At 41.3% G+C, this 17,376-nt stretch overlaps 1 protein-coding gene across 2 annotated transcripts in view; it reads right to left on the bottom strand.

Moving 5' to 3' along the window:
- Positions 1 to 17,376, bottom strand: part of VEPH1 (ventricular zone expressed PH domain containing 1) — a 263,127-nt gene that overhangs the window by 203,711 nt on the left and 42,040 nt on the right. The window lies entirely within an intron of this gene.

Genomic DNA, 17,376 nt, shown 5'->3' with positions numbered 1-17,376 from the left:
AGCTAATTAAGTCTCTTGTGCATAAGTTTTTTTTTCTTCCCAGTTCCTAGAAACAAAAATATAATAGACTTGATAAATCCATAATCCATTCTTGTAGTTCTACCCATTTTTTAGATTCAAGAATCAGTCTGACTCTTGAGCAGAAAAAACAGGTATTCAACAACCTAAGCTGATGTCCCACTGTGAAGTAAGCCATGATGGAATCTCTGACCCAATTCCTTGGTGACAAATCATGTGTTTATGTAGCAGATTCACTCAGTAGGTCTCTGTCCTATTCTTCTGAGAGTTCCTAAAAAGCATCTTGATGAAAGTGAAAGAGGAGAGTGAAAAAGTTGGCTTAAAGGTCAACATTCAGAAAACGAAAATGATGGCATCCGGTCCATTCACTTCATGGGAAAAAGATGGGGAAACAGTGGAAACAGTGTCAGACTTTATTTTTTGGGGCTCCAAAATCACTGCAGATGGGGACTGCAGCCATGAAATTAAAAGACGCTTACTCCTTGGAAGAAAAGTTATGACCAACCTAGAAAGCATATTCAAAAGCAGAGATATTACTTTGCCAACAAAGGTCCATCTAGTCAAGGCTATGGTTTTTCCTGTGGTCATGTATGGATGTGAGACTTGGACTGTGAAGAAGGCTGAGCGCTGAAGAATTGATGCTTTTGAACTGTGGTGTTGGAGAAGACTCTTGAGAGTCCCTTGGACTGCTAGGAGATCCAACCAGTCCATCCTAAAGGAGATCAGCCCTGGGATTTCTTTGGAAGGAATGATGCTAAAGCTGAAACTCCAGTACTTTGGCCACCTCATGCTAAGAGTTGACTCATTGCAAAAGACTCTGATGCTGGGAGGGATTGGGGGCAGGAGGAGAAGGGGACGACAGAGGATGAGATGGCTGGATGGCATCACTGACTCGATGGACATGAATCTGAGTGAGCTTCGGGAGTTGGTGATGGACAGGGAGGCCTGGCGTGCTGCAATTCATGGGGTTGCAGAGTCGGACACAACTGAGCGACTGAACTGACTGACTGAACATCATCTAACTATCAGAACCAGGGACTGCAGTCAGACTTCTCTCAGACCAGGCTTTATCAAGAGTGTCTCCCCTCCTGGTAATTTGATTAGGCCTGATTAGACTGGGCCATTCCTGGTGTGATGAGCTGTGAGGGATCCCTGGGAGGCTGGCTGCTCCATGCCCTTCAGCATAACAAGTCTGCATGTGTGCTTGGCTAGGTCTTACAGAACTGTTTGCATCCACTGAGGGAAACTCACACTGAGGGATTTCCAAAAGGCTGGTGCATGATCAGGTATGCCAGTTTACTCTCTCACAGTGAATTTTTCCAGGTCACGCCCTTTCACATCACCAAGATATCAGGAGCCAGATTACTAACCAAAATGTTCACTCATGGGCAGAAGAGCTGATCAGAACAAAGGAATATCTTAAGGGCCATTTCATCTAGTCCAGGTCCTGCTCTACAGCTAAATCCCCATCTCTGGTGACTGGGAATTTCTTGTCTATTAGATTCAGTTTCTACTAGTGCCACCCCTTTGACAGTGCTAGGTAAATGTGCCAAAATAACAACCCTATACTGAGCATCCTCTTTTTGTTGACACACTCTTCAGACCTGTGGTGTTAGGAGAGTCAATTAATTTGTCCATTTCCTCCATTATAATCAAATTCTATGCCTGCTCCCTTGTGTGCACGTAAGCTCAGTCATGTTTGACTCTTTGCAACCCTATGGACTGTCACCTGCCAGGCTCTGGCTCCTTTGCCCATGGAATTCTCCAGGCAAGAATACTGGAGTGGGTTGCTGTTTCTTCCTCCAGGGGACCTTCCCAACCCAAGGATAAAATCTGCGTCTCCTGCATTGGCGGTGGATTCTTTACCACTGACCTGCTCCCCTGAGGTTACATTTATTCAATAAGGTGGAACCCTGAGAATGTCCCAAACCTCTCTGTTTCACCTATCAATTTCTTGAGTTGCCCCAATCTATCCATGATGTGTAGGTTTTGCAAGTTGACCTTTGACATATCTTTGTCCCTGTCAAGGCTGTCAAAGCCCCAGTTTTGAGAGTGGAACACAATCACACAATTCTCAAAGTTTTCCAACAAAGAATATCTTGCTCAAGGTTATTTTATCTTCTCTGAGTCTTTAGCCAAGAACAACTTGCAGCTAGAGAAGTATATGCCTTCCATGAGAGGAAAATATCTCCAGGCATATTTACCTGTAACTTTCTGAGAATCCAGGATGGAGGTATTGGAAGTAGAACTCAAGTGTTTCCTACTAATTGTGAACAGAGACAAGCATACTAAAAGATCACTGTAAAATTATATTCATAACTAATTACTAATGCTTTTAAACCTTGGGAATGAGCTAACACTTGCCAGCAACAATGAAAAAAAGTCTGTCTTAACCATTTTGGTCATTTTTTTTTTTACAGCAATTCTAGATGTCCTAGAGAAAAATAGTGGGCAGCTATTAAAGTCTTTGAAGTGTGGTTCCAAGTGAAAATTGTTAAAAAATTTTAAAATGTATAATGTCATTATTAAAAAAACAAAACTCTAACACACTCAATTTTTCTGTTTTCCTCCCTCATATGTCATCTGGAAATCTCTCAAATGACAAGAGAAGTAAAACATTAAGCAAAGAGCAAGTAGTTCATATATACACCAAAGAATTGCCACCAATGGCTCTCAATCTCTAAACAGCGTCTAGATAGCTCCTAGTGTTTCAAGAGGTCATGGGTACTACTGACAGCAACAGGATATGAGTAAAGGGCTAGGAGGCCAAGATGAGGCTGGGCAAGTACCACACACCCTCCTTCCAACGCTTGAGCTTTGCTCTCAAGTTAAGCAAAAGGATTTTCTAATGCAGTAGATCTCAGGTCCCTGAAATAACTTTATCTCCAGGATTATTTGGATTCCAGGGATGCTACTGGTATACATGCAAAGAAAGCCCCCATGATTGCTCATACAATCAAACTACTTTAACACCAATTGTTAATGCCAGAGTTTATGCTAGATCTTGCCCTTCTATGCAGATGTGAGCACAAATGGCATCTGTATCTTCTTACAGACAGTTCAATACTCAGTACTCAGGGAACAATTCAGTGAAATACAGGGTAGAAATAAAGACTTACTCATGGGGACAGTTATATCCAGCAACAGAAGCAAAACAAGAGGACTTCATTCTACATTTGCCAAGGGTTGTATTTCTTAACTAGATTAGCACCAATTTGAGCTCTTGGTGGAGATTTTCCTTTGGAAAATGCACTTTGGGAAGGTTTCCCAGTGTTTTAAAATTGAAAAGAATAAAGCTAAGTAAAAGATATCTATCTATCTATCTATCTATCTATCTATCTATCTATCTATCTATCTATATATATATATATCTGAGGTGATAACTACTAAAAGTCTCTTTGGCTCTTAGGCCTTGAATTCAACTAAGAACCATAAAATAGTAATTTCAAGAAATATTAAATACCATATGTTAAAATGGCTATTTTATGATTTTTCATTCCCCATCATGGATTAGATAATCAAATTTTGGATTTACATATAATGTGCTTGGTTCTGGCAAGTATGGCTATATATAAAATCTAAATTGCCTCCTAAGTTTTCATAGTGTATTTTCTGACAAGCAATAAGGAAGTGGGTCTCAGGAACCTGAGGCCAGGGGTCCCGGTCTCCTCTCATTTCATGCTGCTGTCTTGTGTGGCATTAAATGATGAACTGGTACTGGGGTCCCCTCCGGGGAGAAGCACAGCTGGTGCAAATGCAAGAGGGCAGTCAAGTCTCCTGAGCTACTATGTGTTCATCTGTCTATTCATTAATTCAGCAAGTATTTTGAGCACCTACTATGTGCCATTCCAAGTTCCAGGTGCTGGGCCCACATCAGTGAATACAAATAAATTTCTATTTTGGGCAGGGGGAGACAGGCAATAAACAATGGCTAAAAGAAATAATTAAATGACAGAGTCAATGCTGTTTTAGCATCAACATTAGCATGCAGCTGATGATAATGATGACAATACCAACCAAAGCTAATACTCATGGGGCACTTCCTGTGTCTTAAATTTTTTATGTCTATCCATCTAACCCTTACAACAAACTCATGAGGCAGCTATTCATATCATCTGCATTTTATACCTGAGGAAATTAGGGCCCCAAAAGATGAAATGCCCAAGATCACCCTGCCAGTAAACAGTAGAGCTGGGATTGCCTACTGAATATATTTCTAGAGGAACATGAGCAGTCCTGCCTCTAAGAGCTGAAAATGAAATGCTCTCAAAACTACCCAAGGCATTTTGTATGGAATGTCAGCCAGGGATAGATTTCGAATCTTCATGCAGCATTAACTAGGAAGGAGGAAATATGAAAACTGAAGTATGGAGTCAAAGTGAATGGACAGTGGAGGTCCTTCTATAAAGAAGGAAAAACAGTTACTTGCTAAATTTCTAACAGTGAATTTGGTGACTATTTCCTTCCTCCTCACACTTTGGCTCCCTCTCTCATCAAATGACCATCAGCAATATTAGCAGAGGCAGAGGAAGAGGTAAAAGGCACAGCTTATTTGGCATCAGTTCTGCTAAGCACTTTGGTTGATTGGTGAAGAGGCTGTAAATACTGTAACTAGTAGTGAGAATAAAACTAGGCATTGGCTATCAATATGATGATGGTTGGCCTGTCAGTTCTCTAGTTCAGTTCAGTTCAGTTGCTCAGCTGTGTACGACTCTGCGACCTCACGGACTGTAGCACACCAGGCTTCCCTGTCCATCACCAACTCCCAGAGCTTGCTCAAACTCATGTCCATTCAGTCGGTGATGCTATCCAACCATCTTATCCTCTGTTATCCCCTTCTCCTCCTGCCTTCAATCTTTCCCAGCAACAGGTTCTTTTCCAGTGAGTGGCACCAGGTGGCCAAAGAATTGGATTTCAGCTTCAGCATCAGTCCTTCCAATAATTATTCAGGGTTGATTACTTTTACGATTGACAGGTTGGATCTCCTTGCAGTCCAAGGGACTCTCAAGAGTCTTCTCCAACACCACAGTTCAAAAGCATCAATTCTTCGGTGCTCAGCTTTCTTTATAGTCCAACTCTCACATCCATACGTGACTACTGGAAAAACCATAGCTTTGACAAGACAGACCTTTGTCAGCAAAGTAATGTCTCTGTGTTTTAACATGCTGTCTAGATGGGTAATAGTTTTTCTTTCAAGGAGCAAGAGTCTTTTAATTTCACGGCTGTAGTTACCGTCTGCAGTTATTTTGGAACTCGAGAAAATAAAGTCTCTGTTTCCATTGTTTCCCCATCTATTTGCCATGGAGTGATGGGACTGGATGCCATGATCTTAGTTTTTTTAATGTTGAGCTTTAAGCCAGCTTTTTCACTCTCTTCTTTCACTTTCATCAAGAGGCTCTTTATTCCTCTTCACTTTCTGCCATAAATGTGGTGTCATCTGCGTATCTGAAGTTATTGATATTTCTCCCGGCAATCTTGATTGCAGCTTTCACTTCACCCAGCCTGGCATTTCGCATGACATACTCTTCATATAAGTTAAATAAGCAGGGTGATAATATATAGCCTTGATGTACTCCTTTCCTGATTTGGAACCAGTCTGGTTTTCCATGTCCAGTTCTAACTGTTGCTTCTTGACCTGCATACAGATTTCTCAGGAGGCAGATAAGGTGGTTTGGTATTCCCATCTCTTGAAGAATTTTCCACAGTTTTTTGTTATCTACACAGTCAAAGGCTTTGGCGTTATCAATAAAGCAGAGATAGATGTTTTTCTGGAACTCTCTTTTCCGATGATCCAACAGATGTTGGCAATTTGATCTCTGGTTCCTCTGCCTTTTTAAAATGCAGCTTGATCATCTGGAATTTCATGGTTCACATACTGCTGAAGCCTGGCTTGGGGAATTTTGAGCCATTACTTTGCTAGTGTGTGAGATGAGTACAATTGTGCAGTAGTTTGAACCTTCTTTGGCATTACCCTTTTTTGGGATTGGAATGAAAACTGACCTTTTCTAGTTCTATGAAGACCTACAAGACCTTCTAGAACTAACACCCCAAAGAGATGTCTTTTACATCATAGGGGACTGGAATGCAAAAGTAGTAAGTTAAGAGCTACCTGGAGTGACAGGCTAATTTGGATTTGGAGTACAAAATGAAGCAGGGCAAAGGCTAACAGAGTTTTGCCAAGAGAACTCACGGGTCATAGCAAACAGCCTCTTCCAACAACATATGGAAGAGATAACTACACATGGACATCACTAGATGGTTAATACCAAAATCAGAGTGCAAAATATTCTTTGCAGCCAAAGATGGAGAAGCACTATACACACAGCAAAAACAATACCAGGAGCTGACTGTGGCTCAGATCATGAATTACTTATTGCCAAAATCAGACTTAAGTTGAAGAAAGTAGGGAAAACTACCAGAGCATTCAGGTATGACCTAAATCAATTCCCTTACAATTATACAGTGGAAGTGACAAATAGATTCAAGGGACTAGATCTGCTAGACAGAGTGCCTGGGGAACTATGGACGGAGGTTCATGACACTGTACAGGAGGCAGTGATCAAGACCATCCCCAAGAAAAAGAAATGCAAAAAGGCAGACTGGCTGTCTGAGGAGGCCTTTCAAATATCTGTAAGAAATATCTGTATTTCTTACAAGAGAAAAGAAGAGAATGTAAAGGCAAAGGAGAAATACTCATACAAATGCAGAGTTCCAAAGAATAGCAAGGAGAGATAAGAAAGCCTTCCTCAGTGATCAATGCAAAGAAATAGAGGAAAACAATAGAATGGGAAAGACTAGAGATCTCTTCAAGAAAATTAGAGATAACAAGGGGATATTTCATGCAAAGATGGGCACAGTAAAAGAGAGAAATGGTATGGACCTAATAGAAGCAGAAGATATTAAGAAGAGGTGGCAAGAATACACTGAAGAACTATACAAAAAAGATCTTTATGACCCAGATAACCATGATGGTGTGATCACTCACCTAGAGCCAGACATCCTGGAATGTGAAGTCAAATGGACCTTAGGAAACATTACTACAAACAATGCTCATGGAGGTATTAGAATTCCAGTTAAGCTATTTCAAATCCTAAAAGATGATGCTATGAAAGTGCTGCACTCAATATGCCAGCAAATTTTAAAAAACTCAGCAGTGGCCACAGGACTGGAAAAGGTCAGTTTTCAGTTCTCTAGAATTCCATTCTAATCCATCAGCTAAGTCAGTAGTTACAACCTCTGAAATGTGAAGTCAAGTGGGCCTTAGAAAACATCACTATGAACAAAGCTAGTGGAGGTGATGGAATTCCAGTGGAGCTATTTCAAATCCTGAAAGATGATGCTGTGAAAGTGCTGCACTCAATATGTCAGCAAATTTGGAAAACTCAGCAGTGGACACAGGACAGGAAAAGGTCAGTTTTCATTCCAATCCCAAAGAAAGGCAATGCCAGCTACTGCACAATTGCACTTATCTCACACGCTAGTAAAGTAATGCTCAAAATTCTTCAAGCCAGGCTTCAGCAATACCTGAACTGTGAACTCCCCGATGTTCAAGCTGGTTTTAGAAAAGGCAGAGAAACTAGAGATCAAATCGCCAACATCCGCTGGATCATGGAAAAAGCAAGAGAGTTCCAGAAAAACATCTATTTCTGCTTTCTTGACTATGCCAAAGCCTTTGACTGTGTAGATCACAATACACTGTGGAAAATTCTGAAAGAGATGGGAATACCAGACCACCTAACCTGCCCCTTGAGAAATCTGTATGCAGGTCAGGAAGCAGCAGTTAGAACTGGACATGGAACAACAGATTGGTTCCAAATAGGAAAAGGAGTACACCAAGGCTGTATAATGTCACCCTGCTTATTTAACTTCTACGCAGAGTACATCATGAGAAACGCTGGACTGGAAGAAACACAAGCTGGAATCAAGATTGCCGGGAGAAATATCAATAACCTCAGATATGCAGATGACACCACCCTTATGGCAGAAAGTGAAGAGGAACTAAAAAGCCTCTTGATGAAAGTGAAAGAGGAGAGTGAAAAAGTCAGCTTAAAGTTCAACAATCATAAGATGGTAATGATGACCCTTTATGCGAGACAGCAAAAGAGACACAGATGTATAGAATGGACTTATAGACTCTGTGGGAGAGGGAGAGGGTGGGATGATTTGGGAGAATGGCATTGAAACATGTATACTATCAGGTAAGAAACGAATTGCCAGTCTATGTTTGATACAGGATACAGGATGCTTGGGGCTGGTGCATGGGGATGATCCAGAGAGATGATATGGGGTGGGAGGTGGGAGGGGGGTTCAGGATTGGGAACTCATGTACATCTGTGGCTGATTCATGTCAATGTATGGCAAAACCAATACACTATTGTAAAGCAAAATAAAGTAAAAAAAAAAAAAAAGCTCAACATTCAGAAAACAAAGATCATGGCATCTGTTCCCATCACTTCATGGGATATAAATGGGGAAATAGTGGAAACAGTGTCAGACTTTATTTTGGGGGGCTCCAAAATCAGTGCAGATGGTGATTGCAGCCATGAAATTAAAAGATGCTTACTCCTTGGAAGGAAAGTTATGACCAATCTAGACAGCATATTCAAAAACAGAGACACTACTCTGCCAACAAAGTTCCATCTAGTCAAGGCTATGGTTTTTCCAGTGGTTGTGTATGGATGTGAGAGTTGGACCATGAAGAAACCTGAGCGGCAAAGAATTGATGCTTTTGAACTATGGTGTTGGAGAAGAATTAACAGTCCATTCTAAAGATCAGTGTTGGGTGTTCATTAGAAGGACTGATGCTAAAGCTGAAACTCCAATACATTGGCTACCTCATGTGAAGCTGACTCATTGGAAAAGACTCTGATGCTGGGAGAAATTGAGGGCAGGAGGAGAAGGGGACGACAGAGGATGAGATGGCTGGATGGCAACACCATCTCGATGGACATGAGTTTGAGTAAACTCCGGGAGTTGGTGATGGACAGGGAGCCCTGGCGTGCTGTGATTCATGGGGTCACAAAGAGTCCCACACGACTGAGCAACTGAACTGAACTGAACTAGGTGCATTTTTATTTTCTTCAATCATCTTCAGATATGCATTTATCCAAGAATATAATGTGCTTTGTTGGGTGTGTGTGAGGAGTATATTCTCTTTCACAATTTTTCCGGAGACAAAGAAATAAGCATTGGCCAACTCCATATAGAACCCTGGTCAGAGGAAGCTGTGGTTTGAAATAGGTGCTTCCCAACAGAGGCAGGACTACAAATGGAGGTTGCTTTTATAATAAAAATTGTTTTTTGTGAGCAGCAAGTATTGTTAAGCCCATTTTATAGATGGTGAAACAGAGGCTTAGAGAGATAAAATAACTTGTCAATCACTCATTGATATGACATAAAGAACACCTGACCCTAAGGCCTTCAAGTTCCAAACTCTTGTTCTTCTAGTGTTAGGACCAACCTGGAGCCAGGACAGGCTCTTAAGGGGCAGGCTAGGCCTGAGGTTTAGTCTCTAGGAAGGCTGAGGCACTGGAAACTCCCACAGGCAGTGTAGCTTGACCAATCAGAAAAATCCCCGTAGCCCCCCGCCTGCGCCAGACCCAAGCCAATCCAGATAGGGATGCAAGGTTTAAAAGTCCCACTCGTGCGTACGGTTTAACCAATCAGCTATGCTGTTACAGGAACAAAGAACCGTCTGTATAAAAGTAGATGTGATTCAGAGCTCGGGGCTCTTGTCAGATTCCACTGTGCTGGATGAGACCTGGGCCCTAACTTGAGCTAGCAATAAACCCCTTTATGCTTTTGCATTGCTGTGGATGTCTTATTCTCTCAGTTTTGGGGACTCGGACTCTGGGCATAACATTTGGGGGCTCGTCTGGGATCCCTTCAACTGGGAAGAATAACACTCTCCTGGCAGAAGGGGTTTCCTCACTAGGAGGAGAGATCTCTAAACACCAGTGTTAATTCTGGTTAAGTTCAGCGCAAGGCCGAGGCCCAGCATCGTGCTGGGGAGGCAGCTGGCTCTGTTTTGTGGTTAAGACCAGTATAAGGCCGAGGTCTGGCATCATGCTGGAGAGGCGGCTGGCTCTGTGGATGTCCTGCCGGTAAGATACTCTCAAGGGGAGAAAAAGGTTTAAAAAAGGGGGCCCGGGAAGACCTAGTACTGTGTTTTTGGCCGATGTACATTTGTTGTCTGTTTGTTGCGTCTGTGTGAGTGCCGGCACTGTCTCTGCTCTTTGTGTGCTCATTTGGTCTCCTGTGTTTTTCTCTGTAGTCATGGGACAAACAACTTCTACTCCTTTGTCTCTTATGACTGACCACTTCTCTGATTTTAAGTCTAGAGCACAGAATCTATCAGTGCTGGTGAAGAAGAACAAATTAATAACTTTTTGCAGCACAGAATGGCCGACCTTCCATGTAGGCTGGCCCTCTGAAGGCACCTTTGACTTGGGAACTGTACACCAAGTCCAAGATATCATCTTCCAACTGAGGATCGGACACCCTGACCAAGCCCCCCCACCCCCTTGGGTAAAACCTTTTTTGCCTCAACAGGGATTTTCTACCCCTCAGGTGTTGGCGACACATGTAAGAAAGAACCCAAAGAATCTCAAGGAGCCTGAACCAATGGCACCGCTATATACCCCATCTTGCAGGGGGAATTGTTAGGGGAAGCACACTGATTGAAACCGCCCCACCTTGGCCAGGCACCATAGTAACAATTTGCATGAGTTGTTTTATGACAGGAGATCCTGATAATGAATACGGAACTAATAAGCCTCCACCAACCGGAAGAGTTCGGGAAAGGTTTAAAGGAGACACCGCCTGTACATTGTGAGCCACACGGCAGAGCAGTTCTCCTGGGTTTCCTTACCCTGCTGCTCTCCACCCGGGTGCCCTTTCCCAATAAAATCTCTTGCTTTGTCAGCACATATGTCTCCTAGGACAATTCATTTCCGAGTGTTAGGCAAGAGCCCAGTTTTGGGCCCTGGAAGGAGTCCCTCTTCCTGCAACAAATGGTGATTCTGGTGGGATTCTTCTTCACCGAGACTGACATCCTGACCACTCGGGGTACTCAGGGGCCAGCTTGCCTGCCGATGGACCAGACCCAGCGGCCACAACTGGGACCCTTTTGTCCCTGGTCTCCTCCTGATGCGGACAACTGGCCAGAGTGCCCCAACCGGTAAGAAACAAAAAACTTTATTGATCTCTCTCCCCTTCCCTCTCTGTCTCCTCTCCTTAACCCTTCCTATCCTTCCCTGTTTTTCTAGTCCCCTGGTCCTAGACTCAGAAATCTGGTCGAAGGGCCCTCAGCCTGAGCTGAGGATTGGAGACTGATCACCTCCTCTTGGCAGAAAACTCAAATTCTGGTTCTGATTTCTGGTAGGGCCGAGTTCCAGTCCTCCCTTCTCTGGAAGCCCAGGAAAAAGTCCCATAAGGCCTGGGTATCTGTAGGTGGCAGGAGACGTCTGTAAGGCCACCCCTTTTGCCCCCCTCTCCTGCCTCTTCCCTCTTCTTCTTTCAACCTGGCTTCCTTTCCTCCCTTGAAATCTTTGATGTTATGGAAAGGGTTGGTGGGCTACAGTCCACAGGTCGCAAACAGTCTGATACGACTGAGCGACTTCACCTTCACTTTGATGAGGACTGCCGGGGTTATATGTGTGTGTTTTAACTCTGTGATCTGTGTCGTGATTTTTGATGGCCATTTTGCTTTGTCTGGCCACCATGTGGTTTAGACCTGCCGCCATTTGTTAGAACTTGATTTTCTTTCCCTGTGCCTTGAGACCAGGGCTCTTAAGAACACTTATCTAGACTATCTCTAACTGCTGACACTGAGAAGGAAAAAAAAAAGACTTAAAGCTAAATCTTGCACTGTGTCTGTCTAAATATGTCTTGGTATGTCTCTGTCTCTGGGTAATATTTTTGAGGTTAATTTGTATATGAGATCTATTTATCTGGCTTAAATAAAGGTAAGCACTTACAAATCAAGTAATTCTAAATTAAACAATAAATTCCAGGTTCATGTGAACTGGGAAATATTCAATGTTAAATACCTGACATTAATGTTTGTTTGTTGACCTATCTAATATAGACATGTCTTAGAATAATTAATGTTAAAAAAATATTTTCATTGTACCTAGGTTTAATATAAGTTAAATATTATATCTGTTACAAGTTTGTCAACAAGAAAATTACCTCAAGTTAAAAAAAACTTCAAAAAATGTAAATGAGACATGAGCTTTTAGATAAACTCTATTAAAAATAATTATGCTTTAGGAATGTCTGTCTGAAATAGTCTGTCCAAATTGGGGTAACTTGAATTGGGTTGTGCTAAACTAAGTGACGAAAGTTCACTGACTAGCTAGCTCATTTCCAAATAGAGTAAGATTTTGAAACATTTATTACTGAACATTAGTTTCCTCTTACAAAGAAGCTAAAGAAATTTGGGACTGTTAATGACTGAAAATAAGCTGGCACAAAAACTTGAATTTGGCTTTTCTCTCTGTTAAAAGGACACACTTTCTTCAGATGTTGAACTGCATTTGACAATAGATTTAAGTTTATTTGCTTCTTAAATGGTCTGTTCTGTATTTGCCTCTGAAATCCCATATTGTTACTTTGGCTGAGTAAATAGCTATTGTTTCACAGTGACCTATAGTTCCATCTGACTGAGTGCTCGAAACCTTTCTGATATTTGTTGACAAAACTTCCTAAATCATTCTATGAAGCACTTTTGGCTTCTAGCTAACTTTGGGATGCTTCAGAGGGCCCCTGAAGCATCCCAAAGAGAGATATTAAACTATGTTTATTTGGTTGGTTAAATTACATAAAAAAGATGATCAAATGAGTAATAAATCTGCTCATATTATAATGTATGGTAAAATAACTAATAGCGATATCCTAAAAATTATATGGAGTTTTTAACATTCTGATATGTCCTGGTATTTTAACGAAAAACCTGATGACTTCACAAAAAGTTAGCAAAAGGACTAAATGAATCAGTAAATATGCTTATAACTTTATGATTTCTATCTAAAAGGTTACGGGTTTAAATCTTATGTTTTCAGGGAGTAAGGAAAATCTTCCTCTCAAACTAATTATGACAATACTTTGGTAAAATTAAACATTATAAACAAAACAATTATATTTTCTGACTCCTCTAAAAATGGAAAGTTCTTAGGTTTCCAGTAAGTTTATTAAATGAGTTAGGAAGGTTATCTCACAGATACAAAAATCTCAAGAAATTTTTGAGACCTTAAAAAAAAAAAAAATTCACCTAGATTTGTTAGGCAAAATCTGTGATAAAACTTTGGTGTGAGATTCCCAGCCCTGTTTTATTTTAAAAGTTCAGTCTGAGACTATAAATGTTTCAGCAAAATAAAAAGCCTATGATCAATTATGGTTATAAAAATCATCAGACCAAAATCAGTGAAAACAGATCTATTTTGCAAACAAACTAGCCTTAATTTAGTTATATTTAATAAAAATAAGGGTAACTTTAAGAAAAAAAAAGATATTTCAAAATGTTAAATACCAGTTTGTTAATGGAGGTCTGCATCTAGTAAGACTCATCTCTTAGATAGTTCTTTGCTATTATGTGATGTTAATGTAAAACTTAATTAAATTCTTAAAAAAAAACACTCTAAGTTTGTTTCTGAAGCTTATCTCAGTAATCTATCTTTGGATGAAGGTCAGATGCCTCATGACCTGCAACCAGGACTGAAAAAAGACATAATTTAAGGGACTGTCTCCAACATGGATGGAAGGACTTTTTTTATCAGGAGAAACTACACTACACCAGGATGAGAAGACGATGACATCAGAGGTAGACAGCTTCCCCGAGATGCTGGACCTGATTCGTATGATCATTTATGTTTTCCTGACTTCTTAGACCTTTGCATATAAGTCAAATGCTTTTCTATCATAGGCCTTGATCCTATGCTAGTTTTAAAAATCAATCCAGTTGTTGGGTTTGCGGCCAATTACCTGTGTCTAGTTCTGGGTTACCTTGGTAAATTTCTCTACTACCAGACTCTAACTGGTTGGCCCTGAGAAAATTTACTTAAAAAAATTAGTCATATTCAGGTCACTGTGATATTACTAGATAGGATCCCCTCACCGGGCCAATTAATAATGCCTGCTCTGACTCTGGCTATAAATTTGATCTTTTTTTCATTACCCAAGCTCAATCAGAACAAGAAAAGTTTCCTCAAAGGAGGGGAAAATCTCCCACAATTATGGGATGGATTTATATTAATAATACCAGGCTACAGTAATTTAGGTTTAAAGTCTCCTCTATGTTGAAAAAAAAAAATTAAATCATACTAAAGATAATCAGTCTAGTAACACTAAAAAACTGCGCTATGTGCCTTATAAGTGGTGCCAACATGTAATTTCTCTGAAAGATAAAGATTCTACAGGACAGACTAAGTCAGATGACCTGAAGATATACTGGGCTACATCTAATGGAAGTTCTTAACATAAGTCTTACTTGTGACTTTACTAATACTGCTGGCTATGTTATTTGTATTTTCCCTGTTTTACAAAATTGCTGTTTCTTACACTGTCAAATGTGTGTGTGAGGCCTCTAATAAGATAATATATAGTCCCGTATGAGATCAATGATGGTAACAGTGTAACTCTAGATATGGCAAGAAGCAACAAGAGGAAATATTTTCCTGGACCAGAAAGCTAGGAAGACAGGTGGTCCAGAGAATTTTAGATACTGTTTTATGGCCTAGTCCAGTAACAGCACATTGAGTGGCCTGTTTACCTGAGAATGGACACTCTCAGCACCATGGGGTAAAATGGCCATAAAGTGCACCCCTCATAATCAGGGTCAAGTTTATGAACAAAAAGGAGCTCTGCCAACTGAAGACTGACACTCGCCATCTACATCTACGAAGATTAAATCATGGTCGCTGCAACTGCTGACTTTGAACGCCCCTGAAAGGAGTTCAGGGTAAAATTCAGGAATGAGGCACTCTGTGCTCTGGAAAAAAAAACTGGCAAAACAGGCCTTCAGATAGTTAGATCTTTTCAGGAAAAGATTTTATGAGCCCCAATTCTTGCATCTTCTCATACCTAGAGAAACACTGACATCATTAATGGTAAAATCTGCTTTGACTATTAAGGAAAAGTTTACAATTAAAAGTCAAAATAGAGTAGCTGTCGTTCAGATATCCTGGAAAATAACTAAGTGATGCTATGGGTGTACTTTCAGATTAGACCTTGTATTGCTAAACACTTGAGTTTTCTGAGTCGTGTCAGGCTTAAATGCCACCATTTTCAAAACGATGTCTGCTGGAAGCTAGTAAATTCCAGTTATCACTCCTCCAACCACTTCTAACTGGGTCTGTTACACCAAAATGGCAGACCAAGGGATTAGGATTTTAATCATACAAGACTCAGATCTAGAACTTGGAACTCAGAAATGCTTCCAATTCAGTGTCTATACTCCAAGCTGGGGCAGTCCTATGCCCCATGTTGACAGGAAGTTATCACAGTCATAGTTGCCTCAGGTAGAGAGAGACTTCTGCTCTGCTAGGCAGGCCTACGCCCATGCACAGCAGGAAGAAGTTACAGAAGAAAGAGACCTCCACCCCAATTCCCAAAAAGTATCTTGAGTATAAAGTCTCTCAGGGGGCTTATGTACTGTGTTAGGGGAAAAACGTTGTTTTTATGTAAATCACTCGGGTAGTAAAAAAATCTATGGCCAAAGTAAGGAAAGGGCTAGCCCAACGGAAAAGAGAGCGAGAGGCCCAACAGGAATGGTTTGAGTCCTGGTTCCAACAGTCCCCATGGTTAACAACGCTGATTTCCACCCTGGTGGGCCCTCTCATAGTGCTACTACTGATTCTCACTCTTGAACCCTGTATCCTAAATAGACTTATCACATTTGTTAAGGAGTGCATCAATACAGTCCAGGTACTAGTACTGAGGCAACAGTATCAGGCCCTGCCCCAAAATAAAGAGGAAGATTCCTCTATGTAGCTGAAGACAGGGGGGAATGTTAGGACCAAACTGGAGCCAGGACAGGCTCTAAGGGGCAGGCTAGGCCTGAGGTTTAGTCTCTAGGAAGGCTGAGGCACTGGAAACTCCCACAGGCAGTGTAGCTCGACCAATCAGAAAAATCCCCGTAGCCCCCCGCCCGCGCCAGACCCAAGCCAATCCAGATAGGGATGCAAGGTTTAAAAGTCCCACGCGTGCGAACGGTTTAACCAATCAGCTATGCTGTTACAGGAACAAAGAACTGTCTGTATAAAAGTAGATGTGATTCAGAGCTCAGGGCTCTTGTTGGATTCCACTGTGCTGGATGAGACCTGGCCCTAACTTGAACTAGCAATAAACCCCTTTATGCTTTTGCATTGCTGTGGACGTCTTATTCTCTCAGTTTTGGGGACTCGGACTCCGGGCATAACACTAGCTCTCAGCATCTCCTAAGGAAGTCAGAATTTCAGACTGGGAGATGATCTGAGAGATCACCTTACAAATGTGTAAGGGCATGGAGTGGGTTGCCAAAAGAGTATCACCCAAGGCAAAAGAAACCAGAACTCAGAAAACATGCTTCACACATGTACGGATTCTGTATTAAGGAACGTATAGAAGTTGAATTCTAGAAGTTTAAAAATTATTTTACGGTAAATGAGGTAAGTTCATACAGTTAGGGACCAAGAAAAGAAACAATTTAAAATAATTCTACTAAAAATAGACTAGGAATGGACACCTGATGTAGGTTTGAATGTAAGTTGAAAAAGAAAATTTAGGGGAAAAAAAGGCAGAAAGTTTGTGTGTGTGAGGGAACTTATTTAGCTTGAAATGACAGTGAAATGCCCACGGGGAAAAATGGCAAAGGACGTAGGCAGAAGAACTGGTGGGCCCTTGCTTGATTTAGATAGCATGATATTGGGATTGCTTATTTTGGGAGGTAAGGTGGGTGGAGGGAATCTGTGCTTGTATAGCTAAAAATGCTAAGTGGTTGACTTTAAAGTTGATCTATTGTTTTATTTTACTAACACACACACACACACACACACAAGAGAATGAGTCATCTGGATTTGCCCATGTCTCCCACAAGAACCTATTTTACAAGTAGGACAAAGTCTTCTTTTCAATGTTTATTGCACAACAAAAAGTTCCCCTTGAAGTCTGATGAAAGCCAAATGCCAAGGCTAAAACCACAGCCTTGCCTTTGGTTCATGGCAGGGGGTGGGGGGTAGCTGACTTTCTGGGATCACCTCCCCAGGGGTAGCCTCAACAAATTGCTGCACTAAGCTCTGAAAAAAGCAAGTTTGTCTTCAGGGCTTTCTGCCTTCCATTATTACACCTTCTGCTGCTGGGAGAGCACACAATGGACACCCT

This window comes from Capricornis sumatraensis, chromosome 1, assembly GCF_032405125.1.
Source record: "Capricornis sumatraensis isolate serow.1 chromosome 1, serow.2, whole genome shotgun sequence".
In the NCBI taxonomy this organism is placed as follows: Eukaryota; Metazoa; Chordata; class Mammalia; order Artiodactyla; family Bovidae; genus Capricornis; species Capricornis sumatraensis.
This window is presented reverse-complemented; position numbering and strand designations above follow the sequence as displayed.